This window comes from Bubalus kerabau, chromosome 12 (genome assembly GCF_029407905.1).
Source record: "Bubalus kerabau isolate K-KA32 ecotype Philippines breed swamp buffalo chromosome 12, PCC_UOA_SB_1v2, whole genome shotgun sequence".
NCBI lineage: Eukaryota > Metazoa > Chordata > Mammalia > Artiodactyla > Bovidae > Bubalus > Bubalus kerabau.
Window position 1 is genome coordinate 12,325,587 of NC_073635.1, and position 14,605 is coordinate 12,340,191.

The 14,605-nt window shown below is 44.6% G+C and overlaps 2 long non-coding RNA genes across 4 annotated transcripts; one reads left to right on the forward strand and one right to left on the reverse strand.

Annotated features, from left to right (window-relative positions):
* Positions 1–3,212: 3,212 nt before the first annotated feature.
* Positions 3,213–6,831, reverse strand: LOC129624289 (uncharacterized). 3 transcript variants are annotated; one of them, XR_008700859.1, is made up of 3 exons: positions 6,240–6,753; positions 5,044–5,322; positions 3,213–3,738 (listed from the first exon to the last, which is right to left on the reverse strand). It is a non-coding gene; the product is annotated as an uncharacterized LOC129624289 (long non-coding RNA). The 3 variants fall into 3 exon arrangements; XR_008700860.1 differs by lacking the exon at positions 3,213–3,738 and having other exon boundaries at positions 4,992–5,322; positions 6,240–6,480; positions 6,588–6,831; XR_008700858.1 differs by lacking the exon at positions 3,213–3,738 and having other exon boundaries at positions 4,992–5,322; positions 6,240–6,754.
* A 1-nt stretch (position 6,832) lies between these two features.
* LOC129624290 (uncharacterized) lies at positions 6,833–7,612 on the forward strand. The gene is made up of 2 exons (XR_008700861.1): positions 6,833–6,888; positions 7,095–7,612. It is a non-coding gene; the product is annotated as an uncharacterized LOC129624290 (long non-coding RNA).
* The last annotated feature ends 6,993 nt before the right edge of the window (positions 7,613–14,605 follow it).

Sequence of the window (14,605 nt, forward strand, 5' to 3'; positions counted from 1 at the left end):
TAATGAAGGCTGAGCACTGAAGAATTGATATTTTCGAACTGTGGTCCTGGGAAAGAGTCTTGAGAGTCCCGTGGACAACAAGATCAAATCAGTCAATCTTAAAAGGAAATCAACCCTGAATTATTCATTGGAAGCCCTGATGCTGAAGCTGAAGTTCCAATATTTTGGCCCCCTGCTGCAAAGAGCCGATTCATCAGGAAAGACCCTGATGCTGGGAAAGATTGAGGGCAGGAGAAGAAGGGGGCAACAGAGGATGAGATGGTTAGCATCATTGACTCAACAGACATGAATTTGCACAACCTCCAGGAGATGGTGAACAACTGGGAAGCCTGGCATGCTGCAGTCCATGGGATCACAAAGAGCTGGACATGGCTTAGCGACTCAACAACACAACAACAAATAATAATGATCAAACTATATCCCATAAATTAACTAATGAAAACATAGTAACAAAGTGAAAATACCCCACAGTAGACTGTAGAGTAATATGGTTTAAAAGACAACACTCGGTGATTCAGATCTGATTGGCCTGGGATAGAGCTGGGAAATGTAAGAACCTGTGTGGCCCAGGAAGAGGCTATGGTGTGTGAATCGGAGACCATGGTTCCCCTTCCTGCTGCTGCTGCTGCTGCTAAGTCGCTTCAGTCGTGTCCGACTCTGTGCGACCCCATAGACGGCAGGCCACCAAGCTCCCCCATCCCTGGGATTCTCCATCCTGGCTGCATGTTAAAATTACTTAAGGAAAGTTTAAAAAATACTGCATTTAGGGCACTCCCTCCACATATTCTGATGCAGTTGATCTGAGTGAGGGCTTGGCCCTAGACATTTTACGTAAGCTCCCTTTTCGGATCTGATTCTGATGTTGACATGCTCTGTCCTGGGAGCTGGTAAGACAGAAACTGAAGAGCTTGCAGAGCACGGGGTGGCCGTGCTGGAGGGAGGGTCACGGGAGACCACCCATTGCTTTCTTTGGGAGCATCTTCCTGGTTCTTCACGAGTCTATTCCCAGTGACCTGAGACCAGGGCATTGAGGAAAGGACACAGGTTTTGGAGGAAGATGGGCATCGCCTTTCAAGCTGGCTGGATATGCCCCATCTAGTCAAGCTGGGTGACTTGGGGCAAGTCACTCCCCCACTTGCCTCACGGGTGACGCAGTGCAAACGTCGCCTCATTGTAGCCTTGCAGCCACCTGTAAACGGAAGCTGTCCTCTTGAGTAAATGCTTGAATCTCTTTTTTGTTTCTCTGCAAGGTAGTTGGTTGGAGCCTTCTGAGCCCAAAGAGGCAGTTGCTCCTTCTAAGCTCACCCAGCTTGAGTCACAAGCTACAGCCAGTTCCTCCAGCCGTCCACAAGTGCCCTGGGTCAGGACCGTCCCCATACAGAGGCTGTGTTTCCTGACCCAAAGAGCCAGGCTAAACCTACCTCATAAATCATATTAAAAACTGTGAATGGTTATACGAAAAAGATTATGAAAAGATGGACATTCAGTGACTTTAGGTAACATTTCATAAAGAAGTACAAATTTAAGGTTTTGATACAATATGTAATAATATAAAATGGGAGCCAGCCTGGAGAATCCAAGTTGGGGGTTCTAATAGGTCATCTTCCTATTTTTCATGGCACCTGGATGTTCAGATAATGAAACAAGAAAGAAAATTCAGAGATCTATGGAGAGAGATGGAGAAGGAAATGGCAACCCACTCCAGTGTTCTCGCCTGGAGAATCCCAGGGACAGAGGAGCCTGGTGGGCTGCCATCTATGGGGTCTCACAGAGTTGGACATGACTGAAGCGACTTAGCATGCATGCGTGGAGAGAGATTATAAATCCCAAGGCTCTGAGTTTCTGGTCTCTTATCCACAGTCTCTATTTAGAATGTAAGTAATCTATTGCTAATAATTCTTTTTTACATTTCTAATATCCTCCTGGTCTTTAGAATAATTATTCAGTTCAGTTCAGTTGCTCAGTCATGTTTGACTCTTTGCAACATCCCTGGACTGCAGCACACCAGGCTTCCTTGTCCATCACCAACTCCTGGAGTTTACTCAAACTCATGTACATCAAGTAGGTAATGCCATCCAACCATCTCATCCTCTGTTGTCCCCTTCTCCTCCCGCCTTCAATCTTTCCCAGCATCAGGGTCTTTTCAAATGAGTCAGCTCTTTGCATCAGGTGGCCAAAGTATTGGAGTTTCAGCTTCAACATCAGTCCCTCCAATGAATATTCAGGACTGATTTCTTTTAGGATGGACTGGTTGGATCTCCTTGTAGTCCAGGGGACTCTCAAGAGTCTTCTCCAACACCACAGTTCAAAAGCATCAATTCTTTGGCACTCAGCTTTCTTTATAGTCCAACTCTCACATCCATACATGACTACTGGAAAAACCATATAGCTTTGACTAGACGGGCTTTTGTCCGCAAAGTAATGTCTCTGCTTTTTAATTGTTATCACTGCCCAAAATCACCCTTTTCAATGTGTATTGTGAAACTCCCCAGGCTAGCTTGTGAGGGTCTTAATCAGTAATAGACCCCATGACAAGTGCTGCTGTCTAGGTTATATGCCACCTTTGTCATCTACTTAAAAAAATTATATTTAAAAAAAGCCATAGCATGCCCTGTTTCTGCTTCATCTTCTATCTTGTTATTTCTTAATGTCTGGTTGGAAGAAGTGAAGGGGAAAGATGAGAAGTAAATAAGGAGAGGTACTTCCCTGGCAGTCCAGTGTTTAAGACTCTGCACTTTCAATACAGGGATCGAGGGTTCGACCTCTGGTCAGAGAACTAAGATCCCACATGCCACGGGGCAGCTAAGCGCCCCCTGCAGCTAGAGAAGCCCGCATGCTCTAGATCCCACGCCTTGCAACTAGAGAAAAGCCCTCACGCCGCAGTGAAGACCCAGTGCAGCCAAAAATAAATAAAGAGAGCCGACTACAGTTAGGAGGGTGGGGAGGAGGTGGATGGGGGGCTGTGGGCGTGCCAGGGGAGCGGGACCTGGTTTGGAACCATGGGCACTGGGCTGCACGTTTTACTGTCTGGTCCTGTCACTTGCTGGTTTTGCTTGGCTTTTCTCATGAGCAAATCGTTTACATTAAGAGGTAGTGTAGAGAGAAAATGGGGTGATACATGCAAAAAGCCTGTTGTATCCTGGGAAATGTTTAACAACTGGCTCTGTGGGGTGAGAGGGCAGAAGTCTTGATTTGGAGAATGTGCTGGCTTTGTGGTGTACGTACTCCAGCTGGTTTCAAGCCGCCGGTTTAGCGTCACGGAACACAGAGTTGGGGAGGGAAGCTCTGGATGAGCCCGTTCCAGCACCCCACTGGAACGTGTACCCCAAAGAGCCTGAAAACCCACTCTCCTCACATAAGCATCATGTAACAGCAGATCCTCTGAGAACCACAAAAAAGGCACAGCAGGTTCCGTTCTTGCTGAGTTTTAGTAGCACACAATAGGAGTTTAATAAGTAGGGGTTAACCGTGGATCGAGTAAATGTGAGACCTCCATTAATTTCCTAAAGGAAAAGGGGTCAGGATGGAGAAGAACAGCAGGAAACGCTAATAGATGCAAACACCCACATTTAGGATGTAACTAGAGCCTGTTGTTTGGAAATAGGTCATTGGGGGATTTGGTGACAGGCTATGGAGCCATTCATCTTGAGGTCAGCGCTTCACATCTTTCAGGGATGTCAGTAATCTGAAAGGAGGTGGAAAGAAAAGCATCTTGTCTGACTTGACACGGGGATCTGACTTTAGAAGGAAAATCAGAGATGGAATCAGCAAGGGTTGGTACTTTAGAACTGGGCAGGTAAGTGCTCTCTGGAGTTGAGTGACCAGGGCCCCCAAAACCAGCCTTTGTTTTAGCAGCAATCTGACCATCCATCCTTCCATCTGTCTATTCATGTGTCCATCCCATCAGGGTCTTCAGTTGAACAAAATAACTTAAACTTGAGATACTTTAGGAGCAACAAATACATTTTAAGTACATCTTAAATACAATTTGGTACATCTGGTTCCATGATAATCAATCAGACAATTTAAAAATTGTTTATTATGGAGATTTTCAAATACACAAAAAAGTAGATAGAAGAGGATAACAAATGCCCAGGTTCAGTCGAGTGGAATCAGTGGAGGAGGGGTCAGGAGGTGGGGTCCATGTCCACTAGGGTTGGCCCCACTGGCGGCCTGTCTGATTCCATCTATCCCTCTATCTCCCCCCACCACTTGCTGGGACAGTGTGATTCTAGCCTTCCCATCTTTGTGCTGGCTTTTCTCCCCTCTGTAACCACCATACCATTAAGTGAAGTAGGTCAGACCAATATCATATGATATGACTTACTTATGAAATCTAAAAAAGGGATATGAATGAACTCATTTACAAAACAGACACATGGACATAGTAAGCAATCTTATGGTTACCAAAGGGAAAAGGGCAGAGGGATAAATTAGGAGTTTGGAATTAAGAGATACATCCTACTATTCCCTGGTGGCTCAGAGGGTAAATCATCTGTTTACAATGCCGGAGACCTGGGTTCGATCCCTGGGTCGGGAAGATCCCCTGGAGAAGGAAATGGCAACCCACTCCAGTACTCTTGCCTGGAAAATCCCATGAACTGAGACACCTGGTAGGCTACAGTCCATGGGGTTGCAAAGAGTCGGACACGACTGAGCGACTTCACTATATACATATACATATACATATATATATATATATATATATATATATATATATATAATACACACATATATATGGGCTTCCCAGGCGGCACTAGTGGTAAAGAACCCTCCTGCCAATGTAGGAGACATGGAGATACAGGTTCGATCCCCGGGTCTGGACGATCTGGAGAAGGGAATGGCAACCCACTCCAGTATTCTTGCCTGGAGAATCCCCATGGACAGAGGAGCCTGGAGGGCTACTGTCTGTGGGGTCACAAAGAGTCGGACACGACTGAAGCAACTGAGCACGCACGCGTGACTAAATCACTTGGCTGTACACCTGAAACTAACACAGCATTGTAAATCAACTGTAATTAAAAAAGAAAAAAGCTTACACACCACAGGGGAGAGAACATTAAACTTTAAAAGACCACCCCCCTTCCAAGGGGATTTGTTACAGGCGTCTTGTAAGGGTAACTTCGTGGATGTAAACGGCACAGTGGGATGGTTACCAGTGTCCACTTTCTAGGCAAGGCTACAGACAGGGCAGCAGGGAGGAGTTTCTTCTGAGTGTTTTCAAGCCCCACATTTATCTGACCAGTTTTAAATCGCTCTGGTGAGCATTTCACCTACTTCTTGCACCTCCACCAACAGCTTCTCTGGTCTGTCGATAGCTTTCTTTAAAAAAAAAAAAAAGTTTATTTTTAATTGGAGGATAATTGCTTCACAGTATTGTGTTGGCTTCTGCCACACATCGACAGGAATCAGCCACAGGCATTCGTGTGTCCCTCCCTCCTGAGCCTCCCCCAATCCCCCACGCTGTCACAGAGTTCCGATCTGAGGCCCCCGCGTCACACGGCAGATTCCCCCTGGCCGTCTATTTCGCACGCGGCAGAGCACATGTTTTCAGCGCTACTGTCCCAATTCGTCCCATCCTCTCCCTGCCCCACTGTGTCCACGAGCCCGCTGACCACGCCTGCGTCTCCACGGCTGCACCGCATCTAGGTTCACCAGTGCCATCTCTCTAGATCCCATACATGTGCGGTAGGTAGCTTTCTTAAAGAACAACCCCACCTAGGAGAGCATGTAGGCTCAAGTCCGCTGTCAGGATTTCCGGTGCTAACCGGAACCGGAAACCCAGGGCCTAACGCAGGGCAGAAGGAGCTGACTGCCTTGAAGAAAGATTGCCAGGTTTCTAACATCCAGCTTCCATTCTGCTTTTCTTCCTCACGGCCACCTCCGACCCCACCGTGCACCTTAGCTCTCCAGCCTCTCCACCCACTCTTCTTCTGAACCATGTGTTTTTCTCTCTTTCCCCAGCAAGGCTCCATCCTCCCCTGAACTGAGCCAAGATGTTACAGCTTGGGACCCCCCCTGTGTGGTTCATCTCCCCATCAGGGCAGAGGGCTCCTAGGTAGAGGTTCCTGTATCCTGTCTCACATCGGTACCCCACGGTCCTGGTACCGCACAGTCCCGGGGGAAGGGCTCAGTAACTCCTCCTGGCACGAATGAGCCTGTGGTTTTTCAGAAACTGATTATTCTCAGCTGGGATTTTCAATCCCTCCTTTCTTCAGCCCAGGGGGGAGCCTGGGTACCTTGTTTCTGCTTCTTAAGATTCGTCACCGAAGGTTGGGAAGAGGAAGTGAGTGGGACAGACCATGGATGCTGCTACTGCCATTAGGAAGGTTGAACTTTCAGCAGTGTGTTTGGATTCTCCATGTTTTTAGCCGTTTTCTCCTTAGAGTCATGACATCGAATTCCCCGAGCCTTGAGAGGACCTTAGGAATGGTTGTCAGAGGCTGGGTCTTCAGGAATGGAAAATTCGCCAAGTCCAGTCTGTCAAAACAGAAGTGATAGAAGCCATAGAGGGAGCCACTGAGCTGCAGGCTCCTCTGCGGGGAGATTCTTAGGGCGCTAGCATCCCACATTTTGGAAAACCCTACCTGGGTACTAGATTGTTTTTCTTTAAGTGGTGAGAGGGCACTCACGTTTCTTTACGCTGACCTTTTGTTGGACTGCCTTCCACATAACCCAGTAGTAAATCCTCAGACCACCCTTTAGAAAGAAATTAGCCGCAGCTGAGCAAACAAGGTTCCGCAAGGCTAACTTGCCCAGATTCAGGCGATAAGTGATGCGCCTGGGCTCAAACTCCTGGTGGACGCCTCCCTCAGCCCAGGTTCTTCCATTACTCTTGAGGCCAGGGATACAGAAAAGTGTTTCCTGCAGGGCCAACCCTCACTTAAAGTAATTAGCCTCCAATTAAAATAAATAAATTTATATTTTTTTAAAAAAAGGTGCTTAGAGAATTCCCTGTTCATCTATTCATTCTCAGGGAGGCCCTAATGCACCTCAAGTCACTCAGTGAGACAAATGTTTCTTTTTTATTCTTCTAACTTGAAACATCTCCATTTGGTGCTGGTATATCCTTAATAATGCCCTAATTCTCACAGCTTTTGAACTGTGGTGTTGGAGAAGACTCTTGAGAGTCCCTTGGACTGCAAGGAGATCCAACCAGTCCATTCTGAAGGAGATCAGCCCTGGGTGTTCTTTGGAAGGAATGATGCGAAAGCTGAAACTCCAGTACTTTGGACACCTCATGCGAAGAGTTGACTCACTGGAAAAGACTCTGATGCTGGGAGGGATTGGGGGCAGGAGGTGAAGGGGACGACAGAGGATGAGATGGCTGGATGGCATCACTGACTCGATGGACGTGAGTCTGAGTGAACTCCGGGAGTTGGTGATGGACAGGGAGGCTTGGCGTGCTGTGATTCATGGGGTCGCAAAGAGTCGTACACGACTGAGTGGCTGAGCTGAACTGAACTGAAAACATACAGATTTCCCCTTTTTAACAAAGAAAGGAAGCCTTCAGCAGTCATATGTATCTCTAACATTTTATAGCACTGTTTTGTTTTCTTAGTATTTACATGTTCCTCTCTTTTCATGGCAAATCATACTTGCTTTACAGTCACAGTATGCTATGATGTTTTCTTTAAAATAATTTGTTTACATGAAAAAATGATTTCAGAAAATATTAGGTAATAAAAGCAAAAGTTCAAGTGCTGGCTCAACTAGGTAGACACATGCAAAAGAATGAAGTTGTATCCCTTCCTCAGAGCACACATAAAAATTAATTCAAAATTACACACATTTATATGAGCTAAAATTATGAAACTCAGAAGAAAATGCAGAAGTAAATTTTGAGACCTTAGATTAAGTAATTTTTGTTTAACTTATGAAGCCAAAAGCATAAGCAACAAAAGAAAAAAAAAATAAATGGTACTTCATCTAAAGTAAAAAGTTTTGTGCTACAAGTGATAATGTCAAGAAAATGAAAAGAAAACCCACAGAATTAGGAGAAAATATTTGCAAATTATATTTCAAATATAGGACTTGTATTTCAAATATATAGATAACTCATAAGTTAATAATAAGAAGAAAAATAACCCAATTAACAAATGGGCAAACGATCTGAATAAATATTTCTCCAAGGAATATACAAAAGGCCAATCAACAAGCATGTGAGAGAAGTTTGATATTATCAGTCATCAGGAAATGAGATACTGTGTCACACCTACAGGGAGGGCTATAATAAAAAAGATGATAGGTATTAGCAAAGTTGTGGAGAAATTGGAACCCTCATACATTGCTGGTGAGACTGTAAAATGGTGCAGCTGCTTAGGAAAACATTTTGACAGTTCCTCAAAATTTCAAACATAGAATTCCCATTTAGTTCAGTAGTTTCAATCCTAGATAAATGAAACCATGTGTCCACACAAAAATTTGTACATGAATCTTTATAGCAACATTGTAATAACTAAAAAATTAAATCACAAATTTTCATCACCTGTTGCATGCATAAATACAATGTAGTTGTAATGGTTGATTTGGTACAGTTACATGGCTGAGCCATGGCATCCAGATATTTGATCAGAGATGACTCTGGATGTTTCTGTGTAGGTATCTTTTGGATGAGATTAACACTAAATTTATAGACTCTGAGTAAAGCAAATGATGCTCTGTAATGAAGGTGGCCCTCACTCAGTCAGCTGAATGTCCAAAGAGGATAAAAGATTGAGCAAGAAGGAATTCTGCCAGTAGACTGCCTTTGGACTTGAATGGCAATTCTTCCATAGGTCTCCAGCCTGTAGCCTACTCCATGAGATTTTTGACTTGTCAAGCTTCCACAATCATATGAGCCAGCTACTTAAAATAAATATGTCTCAAGGTGTAGAGAAAGGGGAACCCTCCTGCATTGTTGGTGGGAATGTAAACTGGTACAGCCATTGTGGAGAACAGTATGGAGTTTCCATAGAAAACTAAAAATAAAGCTACCATATGATCCAGCAATCCCACTTCTGGGCGTGTATCTGGAGAAAACCATGGTTCAAAAGGATGCATGCCCCACAACGATCATTGCAGTGCTGTTTACAGTAACCAAGACATGGATCCAACTGAAATGTCCATTGGCAGATGAATGGATAAAGAAGTTGTGGTACATATATACAATGGAATATTACTCAGCCTGAAAAAGGGATGCATTTGAGTCAGTTGAACTGAGGTAGATGAGCCTGTTATACAGAGTGAAATAAGTCAGAAAGAGAAAAGCAAATATGATATATTAATACATATATATATGGAATCTAGAAAAATGACTGATGAACCTATTGCAGGGCAGGATTAGAGATGGAGCCATAGATAATAGACTTGTGACACAGTGGGGGTAGGAGAGAGTGGGATGAATTGAGAGGGTAACACTGAAACATATACATTACCATATGCAAAGTAGGTACCTAGTGGGAAGCTGTTGTGTAACACAGGGAGCTCAAGCTAGTGCTCTGTGATAATCTAGAGGCGTGTGTTGGGAGGGCTGGGAGGGAAGTTCAAGAAGGAGGAGATATGTGTATACTTATGACTGATTCACATTGTTGTATGGCAGAAACCAACACAGCATTGTAACGAAATTATCCCCCAATTAAAAATAAATTAAAATTAAAAAAAGAAGATATGGTACATATATACAATGGAATATTACTCAGCCATGAAAAAGTGTGAAATAATGCCATTTGCAGCAACAAGGATGGACCTGGAGATTATCATACTAAGCGAAGTAAGAAGAGTAGAGTGGAGAAGAGTATGGAGGTTCCTTAGAAAACTAAAAATAGAGCTACCATATGGTCCAGCAATCCCACTTCTGGGCTTGTATCTGGAGAAAACCATGGTTCAAAAGGATTCATGCCCCACAAAGATCATTGCAGTGCCGAAAGACATATTATATGATACTGCTTAAATTGCTTCAGTTGTGTCCCACTTTTTGAGACCCCATGGACTGTAGCCTGCCAGGCTCCACTGTCCATGGAATTCTCCAAGCAAGAATACTGGGGTGGGTTGCCCTGCCCTCCTCCAGGGGATCTTCCTGACCCAGGGATTGAATCTGTGTCTCCTTCAGCTCCTGCATTGCTGACAGATTCTTTACTGCTGAACCCTGGGGGATGCCCAGTATTGCTTAAATGTGGGGTATAAAAGAATGATACAAAGGAATTTATTTACAAAACAGAAACACACTCACATACTTAGAAAACAAGTTATGGTTACTTAGGGGAAACGTGGAAGGGGAGGGATAAATTGGGGGTTTGGGACTGACATATACACACTACTATATTTAAAACAGATAACCAACAAAGACCTACTCTATAGCACAGGGAACTCTGCTCAATATTCTGTAATAAACTAAATGGGAAAAGAATTTGAAAAAGAGTAGGTATATGTATATGTGAATCACTTTGCTGTACACCTGAAACTAACACAGCATTGTAAGTTAATTATAGTCCAATATAAAATAAAAATATAAAAAACAAATCTCTGTATACATGCATACTTATCTTGTTGATTCTTTTTCTCTGGAGAACACTAATACAGAGGTATATCTAGGTATAATGGAATACTATTTGACAAGGAGAAGGATTGAAAATGTTATATGAGTGAAAAAGTCAGCTACAAATTGTATGATTTCGTATATGTGAAATGTCCAGGATAGGCAAGTCCATAGAGACCTATAGTAGGCTAATAGTTCCTTAGCACTGGGGAGTGTGTGTGCTGGGGGTGGGGTCTGGGATGTGGAGGTACAGCTAGTGTGTCTGGACTTTGTCCTGTGGGCAATGATGATGTTCTAAAATTAGATGATGGTGAGTATTGTGGGCTGCCCAGGTGGCGCTAGCGGTAAAGAATCCACCTGCCAATGTAGGAGATACCGGTTTGATCCTTGGGTCCGGAAGATCCCCTGGAGGAGGGCATGGCAACCCACTCAGGTATTCTTGCCTGGAGAATCCCATGGACAGAGGAGCCTGGTGGGCTATGGTGCATGGTGTTGCAAAAAATCAGACACGACAGAGCGACTAAGCACTCAATGCATGATTTTACAGCTCTGTGAGTATACTAAAAAAAACTCTGAATTGTACACTAAATGATGAGTTATATCCCAATACAGCTTTTTTTTTTTTTTAAAGTGCAAGTAGGAGCAAGTGACACAGCTAAGTTCATGAAAAGAGTACAGAAGTGTCCGAAGCACGGGGAGACACTGAATTGAACCCTGCTGTTCCTCAGACGATCTCCTGTGCCTCTCTGGAGACACACTTTCTGTTCATGTTTCCTTTTTATTTCCCGTGGTGTTATTCATAGTCACAAGCAAATCAATTCAATCTGGTCTAAACCAGTAGCTGTATTACTCAGCCCAATTAAAAATATAAGAGCAAAATATAGGTTGGCTTCTGAAAGAAGAGGTAGAGACAATGACGGATGCTAAAGAAGAAACTAAAATAGACGTTGGACCACTGCCTGGAAGGAGGAAGGAAACTTACGTCAGGAGGGAGGTTTGTGTGATATTTCATGTGCTGAGCGTTTCCATCCGCGAACAGAGAGCCTGCTTGCTTCTCATCCCTCATGGAGACACACGGAGCTGGTGGCGCCTGGCTGCGTGGTCAGTGTCCTCAATGGTCTCTGAAAATCAGCGCCTACAGATTTTCCGGAGAGTTGGTGCCAACGTGTTTCTGAGTGACCATCGCCTATTCCTGTAGTATACGTATATTTTAATAATGGATTCAGCATAGAAATCCATTGACTGAGGTTACTCGCATATTAAGTAAAAACCTTTATTAAGTAGTTAAGCTTTCTTGGGCACCATTCTCTTCTCTGAGGACCATCATGCAAATGCTGCCCAATCCCTCACGGCCCCTACTGAGTGGACAGCAAGTCTTGTGACCTCACCTCCCAGACCACAACTGATTCTACCAGGGATAAGCTATCTGATTGACGTTGGACCAATCAGGTCCTCTTTTCTGGGAATCTGCAATTCAGATTTAGAGGCAACCCCCGCCAGTATTCTTTAGCGAAGGGGCTTCCTGGGTACCTCAAATGGTAAAGAATCTGCCTGCAATGCAGGAGACCTGGGTTTGATCTCCCTGAAGGAGAACATGGCAACCCAGTCCAGTATTCCTGTCTGGAGAATTCCATGGGCAGAGGAGCCTGGAGGGCTGCAGTCCATGGGGTCACAAAGAGTCGGACACGACTGAGTGACCACTACTTTCACTGTCACTTGAATATATTTCCTGAAAGAAGTTTAGAGTGACTTATAGAAGTTTTTCATTGTAAGCATATGGAACTGAAAGGATGTTATTTCCTGGGTTCCATAAATACATTTTAAAATAAAATAATTGTATCACTCTTTTATTCATATCCAGTGGTATCCAAATTCGTCCCTTAAATTTATCCATCCATCGTCCATTTAAAAAAAAGAATAAGCCCTATATTAACAGCAAGACATTTCCCATCACTCTCTTCTCTTTAAACCTATGTTTCCATTCCAAATTGCCCATACGGGGAGGGAGGAGGGAGGAGGGTTCAGAATGGGGAACACGTGTATACCTGTGGCGGATTCATGTTGATATATGGCAAAATCAATACAATATTGTAAAGTTAAAAAATAAATAAATAAATAAATAAAATTTTTTAAAAAAGGAAAAAAAAAAAATAAAAAAATTGATCACAACATCTTCCTTCCCCAGAACAGAATTCTTGTTTTGGTGAGTGGGCTTAGCTGCCCTGTGGCAGGTGGAATCTTAGTTCCCAGACCAGGGATGGAACCCACGTCCCCTGTGTTGGATGGAGGATTCTTAACCACTGGGCACCAGGGAAGTCCCAACACCACTATCTTACATTGCCCTTTGTTGGCTGTCTGGAGATTTTTACACAGAATGGTAAACCGTCATTGGGAGATTGAGATGAGCGAGAGGTTGATTCTTCTAAGTGGCACTAGTACTACTGAGAACACGGAGGAGGGAATAGGACACCGGAATCGATCCCCTGGAGGAGGGCACGGCAGCCCACTCCAGCATTCTTGCCTGGAGAATCCCATGGACAGAGGAGCCCAGTGGGCTGCAGTCCACGGAATTCCGAGAGTCAGACACGACTTAGCGACGTGATACCTTGGCCACATTGCTTCTCTGGCCGAACAGTTTTAAGAAAGAAGACAAACTGAAGTTGAGGATCTTCTAATGAATTTCCTAGAACTTGCCAAGAGCTCACAAACCAGCCAGTCTTTGCTATCTCCAGTTTGAAGGCTGTTGCTGTCAGGCACTGTGAGGCTGACTTTTCTGGAATTTGCAAGGTGGATTTATCTTTCCCTTTGCTCTTCATCCCTGCCTCAGCCCGGAGAAAAATGACCAGTCCCAATACTTCCACTTCCTGCCTCTCCCTTCATCCCTTTTCTGGCTGCTTCTGAATGGAAGAGTGACTCACTGATGGCCAAGTTCGAGCAGGATTCTTGACAGGGTGGCTGACCAGTCAAGGCCACATGTACCCCGGTGTGCCAAGAGCAGTTGACGGTCCCCTCTTGGACCAGCCTTTGTTCAGGGGTGTGTGTGGGGGGTGTCTTGTGCTACCAGCCTTGGTGTCATCGGTGCACTGGAGCAGGGCCACCCAGAGGAGAGGCGCATCCTTGCCAGCTTTTCAGCCACAGACCCTGTTGGGACCAGCCCAACAATGAACCAACCTGAGGGAGTGGTGCCGCAGAATAAAGAAAAAGAAGACTCAGAAATAAAGTGGGGATCAGGGGGCTGATGCCATTTTCAGGCAGAAGCCCAGATCCTAAACCTTGCCTGCTTTTTATTGCTAACATCTACTTCCTCGTACATGCTCTAGAGATATCTGTTCTTTACAATCTCAGATCGGGGATAAAGATATATAACGGCACAGTCCTCAATGTCAAACCTTCAGGCCTTTCATGACTCTGTTTAGCCCTTCAGCTAGTGATGACCTTCTACAGCAACTCCCTCAAGGCTCTGGTTAGGGGACCGGTCACTAATGGTTTTCCATTAGTCACATCTGTACTTGGACATCTTGTTTTCAAGATGTTTTTCCATGATGTACTTTTTACTGCTCCCAGCCGTTCGCCTGGGGGTGATGAAAAAGTCATTCTTATTTTTCAAAGAAGCCCTGCTAATGATAGTACAGGCCTGTGCACAGCATATTCTCTACAAGACCTGACTGCTCTCGATCAAGTGGGATTGGAGCAGGAGGTCCCACTGTGTCCTCCAGCCCAGCTGTCCTAAGAAGAAAGCTGATGTTTCGGGAGTAGCTGCCAGTCCTGGTTGATTCTTCACTAGCATTTCCTCTCTTCCTCACTATTGCTGCTCTGGAGCTTGCTCCGACCTCACCTAGTGAAAGATCTGATACCTTTTATTTGCAGGAATGCTCAGTCGCTCAGTTGTGTCCAACTCTTTGCGACCCTATGAACTGTAGCCCGCCAGGCTCCTCTATCCATGGGATTTTTCAGGCAAGAATACTGGAGTGGGTTGCCGTTTCCTCCTCCAGGGGATCTTCCTGACCCAGGGATCGAACCCACGTCTCCTGCATTGGCAGGCAGATTCTCTACCACTGTACCACCTGGGAATGAAAGATCTGATACCCT